Source organism: Procambarus clarkii, chromosome 52 (genome assembly GCF_040958095.1).
Source record: "Procambarus clarkii isolate CNS0578487 chromosome 52, FALCON_Pclarkii_2.0, whole genome shotgun sequence".
Lineage (NCBI taxonomy): Eukaryota > Metazoa > Arthropoda > Malacostraca > Decapoda > Cambaridae > Procambarus > Procambarus clarkii.
The window spans coordinates 10,694,453-10,708,801 of NC_091201.1; the positions used below are offsets into that span (position 1 = coordinate 10,694,453).

The following is a 14,349-nucleotide window of genomic DNA, read 5'->3' on the forward strand; positions in this document are numbered from 1 at the left end:
GAGAAATCTCTGAAGTTTATGTTGTATTCAGTGCCACTTTATATGCATAAGCAGTGTTTATAAATTGTTTGTTTTCTGACGATGTTTATTATGAGGTACCCTGTGTACTCACCTTACCCTAGTTGTGTGGGAGGGGATTAAGCTTCGGCTCTTTGGTCCCGCCCCTCAACTATTAATCCCAGTGCTTCTCGAGCACTGCTTCCTAAGAGCCTCGAGCTCTATCATAACTGCATTTAAAACTGTGGAGTTAGCCTCCACCACATTATTTTCATTTACTAACTATGACACTGTAAGAGTTTTTTTCTAATGTTTCTGTGGCTTATTTGGATACGCAGCTTCCCCCTGTATCCTCTCTCTCTCTCTCTCTCTCTCTCTCTCTCTCTCTCTCTCTCTCTCTCTCTCTCTCTCTCTCTCTCTCTCTCTCTCTCTCTCTCTCTCTCTCTCTCTCTCTCTCTCTCTCTCTCTCTCTCTCTCTCTCTCTCTCTCTCTCTCTCTCTCTCTCTCTCTCTCTCTCTCTCCCTCTCTCTCTCTCTCTCTCTGTCTCTCTCTCTCTCTCTCTCTCTCTCTCTCTCTCTCTCTCTCTCTCTCTCTCTCTCTCTCTCTCTCTCTCTCTCTCTCTCTCTCTCTCTCTCTCTCTCTCTCTCTCTCTCTCACTCTCTCTCTCTCTCTCTCTCTCTCTCTCTCTCTCTCTCTCTCTCTCTCTCTCTCTCTCTCTCTCTCTCTCTCTCTCTCTCTCTCTCTCTCTCTCTCTCTCTCTCTCTCTCTCTCTCTCTCTCTCTCCCTCTCTCTCTCTCTCTCTCTCTCTCTTTCTCTCTCTCTCTCTCTCTCTCTCTCTCTCTCTCTCTCTCTCTCTCTCTCTCTCTCTCTCTCTCTCTCTCTCTCTCAGGAAAAACAATTTGAAAAACTTTGATGTGGACAATCAAACCAACATTTCAACCATCAGCGTCGTTGTGCCTTGCATATTCACTCAATGGGAGATTTTGCTGCCCAACAAAAATATTCATAATATTGACTAGAAGTTTAAAAAGTTTTCTTTAATTTAATAACAAATTCGATACTTGCATGCAGGATCTTAAATATTTACCCTCTAATTTCTTATGTTGTAATATTCATGTTTTTTGTATTCAAAAAAGAATGGGAGGAGCGTGAAAATGATGATGATGACCATGAGAACGATGAAAAAGGCGATGAGGGACGAGAGCATCCCCGAGGTCGCAAGGATCGCGGGAATCAAGTCAAGAAGACTATCTTTGAGGTATGTTATGAGGAGCAACTGCAAGCCACAAGATTTTACACTCATTGTGTAATTATCATTAAGGAAGGCATTTATATTTTCACAACGGCCAGAGAGAGGCTGCTGTTTGTGTAGAATATGTTAATAAAGACAATGTGGGAAGTTATGAGTAAAAGATATGAATTAAGAGTGAAGGAAGAGTGCGTCGACGTGGGTCACTTCATTGTACATAAAATTAGAGCGAAGATTATTTTGGCTAATTTGAGGGCAAGAAGGTCAAGATATTACATACTACATGTGAGTGTGATGGAGCAAGAATTTCGTGGTCGGGAAAAAAGATGCAATTTATTGAGGGCCAAAATGTTTAAATCTTGTTTACGTTAAGTTACAAGATGCAGTACACTCACTGTAAAAGGTGAGTGTACTTGCTCACCTTTTGAAAGGCTTGAGGCGAAAGACTTGCTTGATGTGAAAGATATGGTGACCTGTAAATCATTCTCATCTTCAAAACTTTTTATACAGTCCTATATTCTACTTGTTTGGTATAATGAGAATACTTAACTTCTGCAAGAAGATTTTCGGGCAGGGAGGCAGCAACTAATATTTAACCTGTCTCAGTAGCAATTTGGGGACCTGGATATAAATTGGTTTTAGATCATGCACTAGGGAAAAGTGCTGCTGAATAACATAGGCGGTTGTCGTACCTGGCTTGAGGCATTTAATCTCAACCCGACCTACATCATGAAAGTAGGAGACAAAATGTTGGTGGTGGTGATAAAGATCAAGTTAATGAGTGTGTGGCAACATTAATTACGCATACAAATATAAATGCTATTCTTTCAGGTATTTGAACCCAGTGAATTAGAGCGAGGCCATTTGACTGACCAAGATCATCAAATCCGGAAGCTGGATATTCCCGAGAGATTCCAGCTGAGGCGGATACCTGTGACTCGCACCCGTGGAGATGGTGACGATCGCTCAGCAGATAAAGAGCTGACTCAAGAAGCCAAGTGGATTTATCACCATGCATTCTTCAGGCCATTTATATCCAATCAAGTAGTTAATTTGCTTTTGTTGAAAAGTATAAATAATAAGAATATACATGTATTTCTTCTCAATTTGATGCGCAGGGCTAAAGTTCCTTCAAATTCCAATGCATAATGCAATAGTGGCATCTGTTCTACAGATATGACACTAACTGTTGAGTTTATTACCTCCCAGCAGCACTTTTAACCAAGTCTGAGCCTGTGTATGGCTACTGCAATGTCTCTGGATATCTTTTTGGTACCCAGTGGCTGTCCGTACCGCATCGCAGTGGGTCTTCCTTCCGGTACTTTGGCTCTGTGTAAAAGTCGCTCTGTGGCGACTTTTGATAGTTGGGAGTATTTCTTCTTGATTTGATCCTTAATCTGTGAAAAACTTGGAGGTATTTGAACCTGTACAGCAGGTAGAGCAGTGGCAGTTTCTGCTAGTTAGTCTGCCTTTCATTACCATCTATTCCAATGTGACTGATTGACAGTCCTAGATTGTGTGCTTCTTTTCCTTTATGTAGGATTTCAGTGATAAGTTGTATATTATCTCTGATGGATAACAATGCCTGGAACGAAGATTTAGATTCGATATGAATGGAGACATCATGTAAATTATTCGCAATTGCATAATTTATGGCCTCCTTCAGGGGATATAACTATGATGCTTCTGAAAGCTTCATGGTTGTTAGTGTGAACTGCTGCCCCAGCATATCTCTTTCTTGATCAACTGATCCATCTGTGAAGATGAAAGTGGTGTTTGGTCTTGAGATAATTTCCATTTTTGTTCTATAACTGCTTTGAGGGTCTGAGAGTCCCATGCTGATGTTTTAACTGATAATCCTTCAATGATTATCTAGACTAGATTTTTACCATGGAAGCTGCCGAATGTGTTAATATGGTTTACCATCTCTTTTGTTTTTATTAGTCCTTTTTTTGGAATCTTTCAGGTCCACTTTCTGTAGAGATCAGATTATCCGTCCATCCACTTGCTCTATATTGAAGGTTTCTCTGTAGAGATCTGTGAAAGCTCTCTTTGATTGACTGTCTGGCGGTGATTCCAAAAATTTTTGCTGTTATGATGGCTATTCTTTGTTTGATCCTGTTTTCTAACGCTGGTAAATTGGTTTCCATTCTTAGATTCTCTCGACGTGTCCATATAGGTTCTCCCATCACTGAAGTGGAGTTGTAATTGGCTATGCTGGAGCAGCATAGCCAATGAGTGACTTAACTGCCTGCAAAAACGTAGTCCATTTTGAGTACTAGTAAAAATGCACTATCTCTAAGACTTGTCAGGAAGAACACAGCTGAGTGTTCAACGATGGCTTTTTTTCGATGCAGAAGATATTCAATTTCTCGAATGAATTTCAACTGGTTGTCCATTATGACTCCATGGTATTAAAAAGAGGTAACCAACTCAATTTCGTGTCCTTGTATTGCGAATTTGTTGTCACGAATTGTCATTTTAACGGCCATTGTTTTGGTATTATTGCTGTTTATTTTCAGTGCTATGCGTTCCGCTTCCCTGTTGATTATCTCTAGGCATTTTTGTGTATGGTTCATGGCGTCTTTGCCATTGATGATGACCACAAAGTCGTCGGCAATAAATTATACAACAATACCATTATTTTGTACAGGAGGGGCGTGAAAAGGCAAGGCATGGCTCGCACAAGGATACTAATACGATCCAGAAAATATACAACGCCCTGGACTTGATGAGGAACCAAACCTTCGAAATTCCATTTATAGCCTTTTCTAGGAAGGAAGAGGTCTGCCCTGAATTAAACATTCGTAATTTATGAAAAATCTATCGTTGGAATGAAAAGGTATTGATACTAAATATCAACTTAATTATATCAGGTAAACCATTTATGAAAAATATCAACTTAGTTATATCAGATAAAGCGTTCGAAATTTGACGTTTAATAATCTTTTATTCTCTAAGAAAATTTAAATTTGTGGAATGAACTATTTTTAAGATATGCTAAAAGATTCTGTATATGATATATTGAAAAAGTGCCTAATCATGATGCAGCACAGGTTTGAACTACAACCAATTAGTCTGATATCAGTGATAAAGCACGTCGCAGCTTTAAAATGCAAAGAGCCAGCATCAAGGGTTCGACAGATAACCTAGATGCTGAACTTGTATCCATTATAAATTACAGATTGACACGAATTATCTAAAATTTTATATCGTGAATTATAAATGAAGAATAAGTATTGTAATTATTAAAGATGCACAAATCAATAATGCACTAACCATTAAATGCTTGTAAATTTTTTCACAGTGGTGGCAACTGAAGTATCGCAAGTAGAACTTGCGGTCACTCTTCCATTCAATGAGAGAATACCAAGGTGATCACATCACGAAGGACCCAGATGGTTCACATCTAGAAAATATGCGCATTCTTCAGGAGGAGGACATTGTAAGGTGAGATGACATATTACATTATGTAAAACACTTGCCATCATGCCATTATGTAAAGCATTTATTCAACTCTGGAGATGACATTTATTTATTTATTTATTTATTTATATATATACAAGAAGGTACATTGGGTTTGTGAGAATACATTGGATAGTACAGTATTTATATTCTTGTAAAGCCACTAGTACGCACAGCGTTTCGGGCAGGTCCTTAATCTAACAGATAATTTTAAGTAGGTAATTTCAATCAGAATTGATAAATGATAAAGATACATTACATGAGTAAAATGAGATGAGAAATCAATAATGCACTACACTACACTACATGCAATAATGCACGTATATAAATAATATAGACATGAGTCTGGGGATTCATGTACTGGTGGAGTATGACCCCAGTTTCTATTCAGAGTTACACAATATTCGGACTCGTCACTTGCGCCAACTAACTGTAGCCTAACATGATCCTAGCAGTTACTATATAACACTATCGCGTGGATGTTTGTGCGAACATATATAAGTACGAACAAGCCTGAATGGTCCCCAGGCATGTAGTTTTCAGGAGCATATATAAATAATATAGGCGCTGGAACTAAATAACTTCTAATATTCTGGTGTTAAATGGCATTTAAATTTTTAAAAATATTATTGCTTGCCTTAAATCAAGCAATGTTGACAAACATTTTGTTTTATTTTCCAGAATTGAGGAGATTGAAACTTCAGAACAGTTTAATGATTATTACAAATTTTTCCTGCTTCACTATGGCAAAGATCAGCTATCAATGCGTGACCACATGAAAACCAAGCACAGGAAGCAGAGAACCACACCAAGAGTCACTAGGGGTTTTAAGGTGCATGATCATGGTGAACGGGACCAAAATGGTGCTGGTATTGAGGATGGGAAGATACAGAGGAAAGTAGATGAATATGAGGATACAGAGGATGCAGATGAATATGAGAAGAGTGGTAATAATAAAAACAAGAAAGGTTCATTGAGAGCTAATGAGGATGTAGAAAAAGAGGTGGAGACAGAAATAGAAGAACAAATGGAGGAAGAAAATCACGAATCTGAGGAAGACTCTGAGTCTTTGAGAAGAGTTGTTCGAAAACACGAGTATGAACTTCTGCGGAAGGCTGGTATTGGTGAATATCTTTTTGCATGATTGCTTCAATGCCCCCATTTAGGTTACTTAGTTCAAGTTTGGCCTCCATATTATAGAACTGAAATATTTTTTCTTGAATCCATACAGAGAAGGATGATTGATGTCAGGTATTAGGAAACCTCTCTTATGAAGAGAGATCTTATATCTAGAAAAGATATAGAGATATAGAAAAAATATAGAAAAATTATGAGTAAGAGGTAACATAAAAGAGATGATTGAGATTGGGACATTGATATTGCTTTGAGGCATTGTTAGAAGTATTATTTTTTTTCATTCTAATGTTAAAATATGAATAAAAAACTTTTATTACAGTCTTTCTAATAAATATATATGTATATGACATACTATGGCCGGGATTGAGTGAGGAAGTGCAGCAGTAAACAGGTGTTGTCAGCGGTCTGCTTAAGCCTCGTCCGGGGCGGGAATTGTCGCCAAGATAATTTTACTTAATTATTTCAGTGTCTGATTAAATTTAAATTTTTGGTTTCTTGCAGTAATATTGAAGATAAATATTCAATTTGATAAATGTGTGTAAATAACGAAAATTAACACGTAATTAACACGAAAATTTGATAAATGTATATTATAAAATGTGCAGAATATCACTATACTTAAAAATAATTTGCATGCTAGACATGAATATTATGAAGATTAAACCACACACCAGAAGATGAGGAGACGACGACGTTTCGACCACCATTATCGACTATATTAATTATCGATTATTATTATTATAGACACATTAATGATTGCGACAATCGAATTGATAATGGTCATCAGACTTGCCACGCATATTTTGAACGTAATTCTTATAGCACGCATACAATATAATTTTTGTCGTAGTTCTTACCATTTTTTTTCCACGTGCGGTGTTGCATTGGGCTCGATATTATTATTTGTCATAGAACGCGTATAGATAGATTAGTGTCACTAATTAGTTAAATATCATATTCTTATGAAAATTTATATTCTTAACTGTATGATCAAATAATCATTCTGCTTTTACTGATACGACACTATATGCACACTCATATATCTTCATTTTTGTGCACTTTAAAGAACCACGAAGAGCATAAATTCCGTGATTTGAATTTAGATTTAGTTTGTATTATTGTTTATCTAATTGCTAGCATAAACAATATTACATAACAAAGTAACTAGTGAAATGCAATATTCATAACACATTTTTAACCTTTAACTTGTTTAAAATTTAAATTATTTTATGTTATTGATTCCAAACTCAAACTTTCAGAGTCACTTACAAATAAATTTGGCCTGACTGCTGAGCAGTCAGCAGTCAGGCCGTCAGCAGCTTATCCGTCAGCAGTCAGGCCGTCAGCAGTCAGCAGTTTATGCTGTTGTTAGCATAAACAATATTACATAACAAAGTAACTAGTGAAATGCAATATTCATAACACATTTTTAACCATTAACTTGTTTAAAATTTAAATAATCTTTTGTTATTGATTCCAAACTCAAACTTTCAGAGTCACTTACAAAAAAATTTGGCCTGACTGCTGAGCAGTTTGGTGAGAACCTACGTGATAACTATCAGAGGTTTGATGTTCAACAGTGGCCAGAGGACCCCACGAGGGAAGCTAAGCTGCTCATTTCCAAGTAAGTAATGAGATATTTGAATGATTTATCTGTAAATATACAGCTAATGGTTCTAATCACGAAATCACGTACAGCTAATCACGAAAAATAAAAACGTGATATAAAAATCTGAACCCTCTCAATTATGGCACTAATAACGTTGCAAATCACGACTAAAAACTCACTCCTGCTTTAATCCATCACTAAAAAAGGACTCTCAATTTACTAATTTAACCGCATCATCCTACTGAAAGTGTAAAATAAATCAAGGATATAGTTAAGACAAATGGATAGAATTTTAGCATTCCTTTGCGCTATGAATGTGCAAATGGCTAGAGATGAAGGGGTTTTGCCTAAATTTTGCACCTTTTGTTCAACGTTTTCCATATATTTGAATTAAAGAATGTGGGTAATAAAAAGAGGACAGAACTCCTGAAAATGTCCTTAAATCTCAGCAATATGGTAAAATAAATATTTTGTAGATATTATAATAGTTATTACTTCATTATACTAAAAGTATTTTTTATTAAGTATTCCTCATGAAATATGATGAAAACTTTGTATTTTCAGAATATGCAGCACCCCAGAGCGAGTCCTTGAAGTAGCTGTTAGGATGGTTGGTTGGCAGCTGTCTTGTGAACCCTTAATAAGACGCACAGTTAGAGAAGTATACTTTAAACGTGCCAGAATCAGTAGCAGGCCCACTCCTCAGGCTGTGAACATCATTGATGAACATCATTCACTTTATGAACTTAAATATTTAAAGGACAAACCAGTCATAGATCTACAGGGTGACCAGTTCCTTCGTCTCAAATGTGGTGTTGAAGACAAACTGTTGACCGTTAGCTTTTCCGATACCATTGAAGGAAGTACAACTAAGACTTACCTGGATGAAATGAAGCAGTTGTACTGCCGAGATGAGTTTTCCCAGGTTGTCCAAGACTGGAATGATCTGAGAGGCCGGGCAATTGAATTTGCCTACAAACGGATTATTGAAGATCTTAAAAGGGAATTGTCTCAACGTTTGCTCCAGGAATCGAATGATCACGTGATGGAAAAGTGTTGCAGTAAACTCAATAACTGGATAAAAATTGCACCCTATAACCCCGGAGACTTTTCTGGTGAAGACGAAGACTGGGATACTGAAAAAGGCTTCAGAGTATTTTCTATTGCATTTGTTCCAGACCTTTCCCAGGCAGCATTTGGTTGTTGCATTGACATTGACGGTGATTGTTGTGAATATATTCGTCTCCCACATTTACTCAAACGGCGCAATGCTTACAATGAAAGAGACGCTTTGGCTAAAAAAAGTGATATTAGGCGCATGCAGGATTTTTTTACTCGCTGTAAACCACATGTTATTTCCATATGTGGACAGTCTCGAGAAGCTCTCATGGTTAAGGAAGACCTGATTCAAATTCTCAAAGATCTAGAAAAACAAGAAAGGTTTCCTAAAATAAATACAGAAATCATTGACAATGACCTAGCTCACATATATGCAATGTCCAAGAAAGGAGAAGCAGATTTCCTTGATTACCCTCCACTATTACGGCAGGCTATATCAGTTGGTCGACGTGTTCAGGAACCATTGATTGAATTCTCGCAGCTATGTAATGCTGATGAAGAATTACTTAACATTAAGTTCCACATTCTACAGGACCAATTAAACTCTAAGGAACTACTCGATGCTCTGTACACTGAATTCGTCAACTGCACTAATGAAAACAGGAACCAGTTAGTTGTAAACTTCCACATGGGTCCAAAGATATTCATTAACTGTGCAGGATTTATTAAAATAGACACCAATGCTTTGGGTGACAGTGATAATTATATAGACGTTCTAGATTCTACCAGAATTCATCCAGAAGCTTATGACTGGGCTCGAAAAATGGTTTTTGATGCACTAGATTATGAAGATGAAAATGGAGAACCTGCAGAAGCCTTGAAGGAAATCTTAGAAACTCCAGAGAAACTTAGTGAGCTTGATCTTAAAGCTTTTGCTAATGAACTACAGAACCAGGGCTTTGGCAAGAACACAACTTTGTATGACATTAAACGTGAGCTGAAACATAGATACAGAGATTTTAGGTCAACCTACAGGTCTCCGACGCCAGAAGAAGTTTTCAGTATCTTGACTAAGGAGTCGCCGGAGACTTTTTATGTGGGTAAGCTTGTTCAGGCTACCGTCACAAATTTTATTCATCGCAAACTCCGTCGAGATCAAGTGGATAATGCCTATCCTGTCAGAACTGAAGGTACAGGTCTTTGGCAGTGTCCCTTTTGTCTAAAAAATTATTTTCCTGAATTAAGTGAAGTGTGGAATCACTTTGATGCCGGTGATTGCCCAGGTCCAGTCATGGAATTAAAGTTCGATTAGATAACGGAATATCAGGTTTCATCAGTATAAAAAACTTGTGGGATAAAACGGTGATAAATCCAGCAGAAAGAGTGAGACGAGATTGTTTAGTTCTTTGTCGTATCATGAAAATTTATCCTGATAAATTTTCAGTTGATCTCACGTCGCGATCATCAGACCTTCAGGAACGAAATAACAAGTGGAAGGCTCCAAAAGACACTTATTATGACCATGAGGCTGAAGAAAAAGATTTAAATTTGGACAGGAAAAAGATGGACCAATGTGGGAACCGACCTGTGAGATTTATATTTATTTAATTTATATGAATTTATATTTACGTTAATTTATATACTTCGATAGCAATTTGTATAATGATAAGTGGACTGTATTTCTGCAATAATCTCATAATCTCACAAATCGATCCTCTACACATTAGGGGGGGTTTATATTTATATGTATGCAGCCAATCAAACTACAGAATTAACTACATACATTGAAGAGGTTCCTTATCTTATAGTACAGCAGGCTAGTCCACCAGGTATAACTAGGGTGTAGACACCAAATTATCCTCTTTGAGGTAGCTTCTATCACCCAGTAACTGGTGCACAAAGTCTATGCATCCTCGTCTTGACCTGTTAAAAGGGCGCTAGCTGTAAAGCCAGAATCCTATATATGACAAGCTATATCAGAGAAAATACTGTACATGGAACATTGAAGACCTGGCTTAATTACCTTTAGTTTGAGGTTTCCACGTGCTCTAACCGGGTCACCCTATATCCTGACATTAATGGCCATAAATGAATGATAAACGGGTTTCGGATATACACTTAACTTGAATTTGTAGACAGCGTGTTGAAAATGGTACACCTTTGGTTTCCATAACACTACGTCCAAGTAAAATTAACAGGAGCCGTATTTGCTCCCGTGTGCCTCTGGTCTAGTATAAACAATGGCAATGTCTAACACTCCTCACTGACGTTACTGGCCGACATTGTCCAGATATGATAGGAGCCAAATTTGCTCCTATCGTCTCGGAGGTGACACAACAATGGCCGCCCTCCTTCCTCCCTCTGACGCCTGGCTTACATTGTCCACATGTCAGAAAGTGATAGAAGGGTCACATTTACTCTACTTTAATATTGATAATTAAGTTAATTTATATAAGATGTTTTTATGATGGTAAAGTCCAAAGACTAATGTATTTAAGAATAATTCCCAGCAGAATAACTGGTGAATTTATAATGGTATGTGGTGATGATATCCCGTTTTCTTTAGACGGTAATTCCACTACAAGTTACGTTTTCTATGGGTAACTTGTTTATACAACACAGCTCTTATCTGTCTGTATTAAATGGTGTCGGATTTTCCGACAACCAAAAAGCAAGTCGGTATCAAAAGCGAGTGATTGTTCATCCCTCCTTCAGAAACATTGACTATAATGAAGCTGAAAAGGTTATGCAGCAATTGGAGCAAGGAGAGGTGATCATACGACCATCAAGTAAAGGCATTAATCATCTCACTGCTACCTGGAAAGTTACAACAGGAATCTGTCAGCATATCGATGTGCTGGAACAAGCTAAGCAATATGACTTTTCTCTTGGTCAGAAACTATGGATTGGAAATGAAGAATTTGATGATTTGGATGAAATTATTACCAGACACATTTTACCTATGGCCAGTAACGTAAGACAAATACTTGAACACAAATATTACAAGGAGTCTATCATGGGCAATAAGGAGAAAGCAGCAGAGATACTGAAAGAGGGGAAAAGGAAAAATCCGAAGACGATCCCGTATATCTTTTCGCCTAGGAAGGATTTGCCAGGAAAGTTTCTCATGTCATATTTACCAAGAGCGAAAGAGATCCATGAATTTGTAACTGTCAATCCTGAAGGTTTCAAGTTTAGGCAGAAAATGCAATTCCTAAATCTTGCCGGACTACTTAATTGGTTTAAGCAGAATTTCCATAGAACATTATCAGGTGCAACACCAAGAATGATGTCCACAGGCACGTCATACATGGGCAACTCAACACCATATCTTATGGGTGTTGATGCCTTCACAATTCAGAAAGTGGCTCAGAACCTAAATTCACAAATGCTGCATAACCTCTCCCAGGCAGCCACTAATACACCTTGTAGTGTCAACACTTCTGGAGGATTCTCTCATGGTTTCTCAAAATACGCTAATACTCCTTACACACCTTCAGATCAGACACCATTCATGACACCGTATGCCACCCCGGGGCCATCCACCATACCTCGCTATAATGGATCACAGACACTTGTGCCATCAAACCCAACTCCCTCACATCAATATGAGGCAGCATATTCTCAGCATATGATGACCAAAGTAACTGGACACTTACCTCAGCCATCTCGCTGTGGATCCCCAGTTAGCAGCCAAGCAAAAAAAAAAGGATTGCAAAATGGCAGCAGATGCTTTGGTGGAAGTTAACGGTGCGACTAATGGACATAACAGACGAAGGATGACGCCACAATGCAATGCTGGAAACCAGTCAACACCTCGCAATACTCATCAATATGATGACCACACATCTCGCAATACTCCACGATATAATAACTAAACACCTCGCCTTTTCCATGGTTAAGTTCATCATCATCCATTCACGCGCTAACATGAGCACTGGTGGAGACCAAACACTACCCTATGATGATGAATGCTATTTATATGTCTTTGGTATTGATGACAAAGTTATCTCACTACCTTCAAATTATATGTTTGTATATATAATTTGTACAGTTAAAGAATAAGGAACTGTATTTAATCATTACAATAAGTACTGTAATTTAAAAAATTGTTCACGTAACTATGGTATTTTTACCAGGGCAGTCTTCAGAAAAAAAATGTAGTTTTCTGTACCTACATTCATCATGTTTATAGCATGTGAACGCTATAATTTTGGAGAAAAAAAATATTTTTTTATAAAGAAATGCAACGTGTCTCATACGAGATGTTGCATAACTATTCCAAATTTGATTGGTTCCTTTAACTTCATGTTTCCAACTATGACTGAATCTGTGAAATGTTTGCTGTGATCTGAGAAACAATTTAGTCAGAAATAATACACTTTATTTCTTTAGAGAAATACACATCAATTTGTTTATTTTTATCCTGTATTTGTTTGAATGAAATGACGCTGAGCGCACCCGACACCAATTCTTTTAGAAGGTGAGGTGTGATGGAACGATGTCAACGACATCTTTTGAGCCCACTGTTAAGAACCTTACTTCCTGTGGAGGTTCTTTCCTATTATAAATTGTTGGTGGACACATTGGAGAATGTTTTCTTGAAATAAATCTGCAGCTGATAACAGGGAGGCCGTGAGTGACTAGTTTCACTGCTAAGTAATCCCTACTGAGCTGGAGATTGTTTAGGAATAATGTGTATTGGAATAGGAAACTATGTGAATGATAAATGGACTCAATCAAAAAATGATTGGGGAATATGGTAAATGAAGTCAATACAGGATTTGATTGGAAATGTAGTAGTAGTAGGCATCCGTCAATCCGGTTATGGAGTACTGCCCTGTGTGTCTAGTTGTTGTAGTCTAGTTGGATGCAGCGTCTGCTGCATCCAACTAGATTTGGCTGAGAAGGCCAACCCGAGAATGTCAGTCTCGACTGCAGCGAGCGCAGATAAAGCGCTGAAGCGGGTGCGTCTGACATTGGTCGAGACCTCCTCTGAAGTCTATTATCCTCCGCCTGCCTCTTCAAGTCATCCTCGAATTCCTTCTGACCTTTGCATTAGTGGCAGATCTGTCCACAGCTGCTGCCTCCCAAGTGTTGATGTCGATGTTCATCTGCTTGAAGTCGCGTTTGCAGGCATCTTTGAAACGCAGCTGAGGTCTTCCGGTGGGTCTCCTTCCTTCTGATGCCAGTTCTCCATACAAGAGGTCCTTTGGTATACGGCCATTTTCCATGTGTGTGTGTGACATGTCCCAGCCATCGCATGGGTATCTGTTTCTGGAGATTGAACATTGAAGGGACTCTGTTCTCTCGAGTACTGTGTTGCTGGTGACGTGGTCTTTTCACGTGATGTCAAGGCTGCGTCTCAGGTTCGTCATGTGCAAGGTATTGAACCGTCTCTCCTGGCGAGAGCGCAGGGTCTAGAATTCCGAGCAGTAGAGACATGAACTCACCACACATGCCATGTAGACTTGTGCCTTGGTGTGCACTGTCAGTTTGGCATTTTCCCAAACGCGCTTTGTGAGCCAGGCAAGTGTTGTTGCGGCCTTCCCGATACGCCTGTTGAGTTCAGTGTCCAGGGAAAGGATGTCTGAGATTGTGGATCCCAGGTATACAAACTCGTGAACTACCTCCAGCACATAGTCGGCTATGTTTATACAGGGTAGCTCATTCACGTCTTGTCCCATCACCTGTGTCTTCTTCAGGCTGATTGTCAGGCCGAATGCGAAACAGGCTGCTGCAAAGCGGTTGAGTAGCTGCTGCAGGCCTTCTGCTGTGTGTGTGGTGATCGCTGCGTCGTCGGCGAAGAGGAACTCCCTGAGGATTAGCATCT

At 38.5% G+C, this 14,349-nt stretch overlaps 1 pseudogene; it reads left to right on the top strand.

Annotated features, from left to right (window-relative positions):
- LOC138352110 (transcription elongation factor SPT6-like) overlaps positions 1 to 12,418 on the top strand; it is a 28,456-nt pseudogene extending 16,038 nt beyond the window's left edge.
- Positions 12,419 to 14,349: the final 1,931 nt, after the last annotated feature.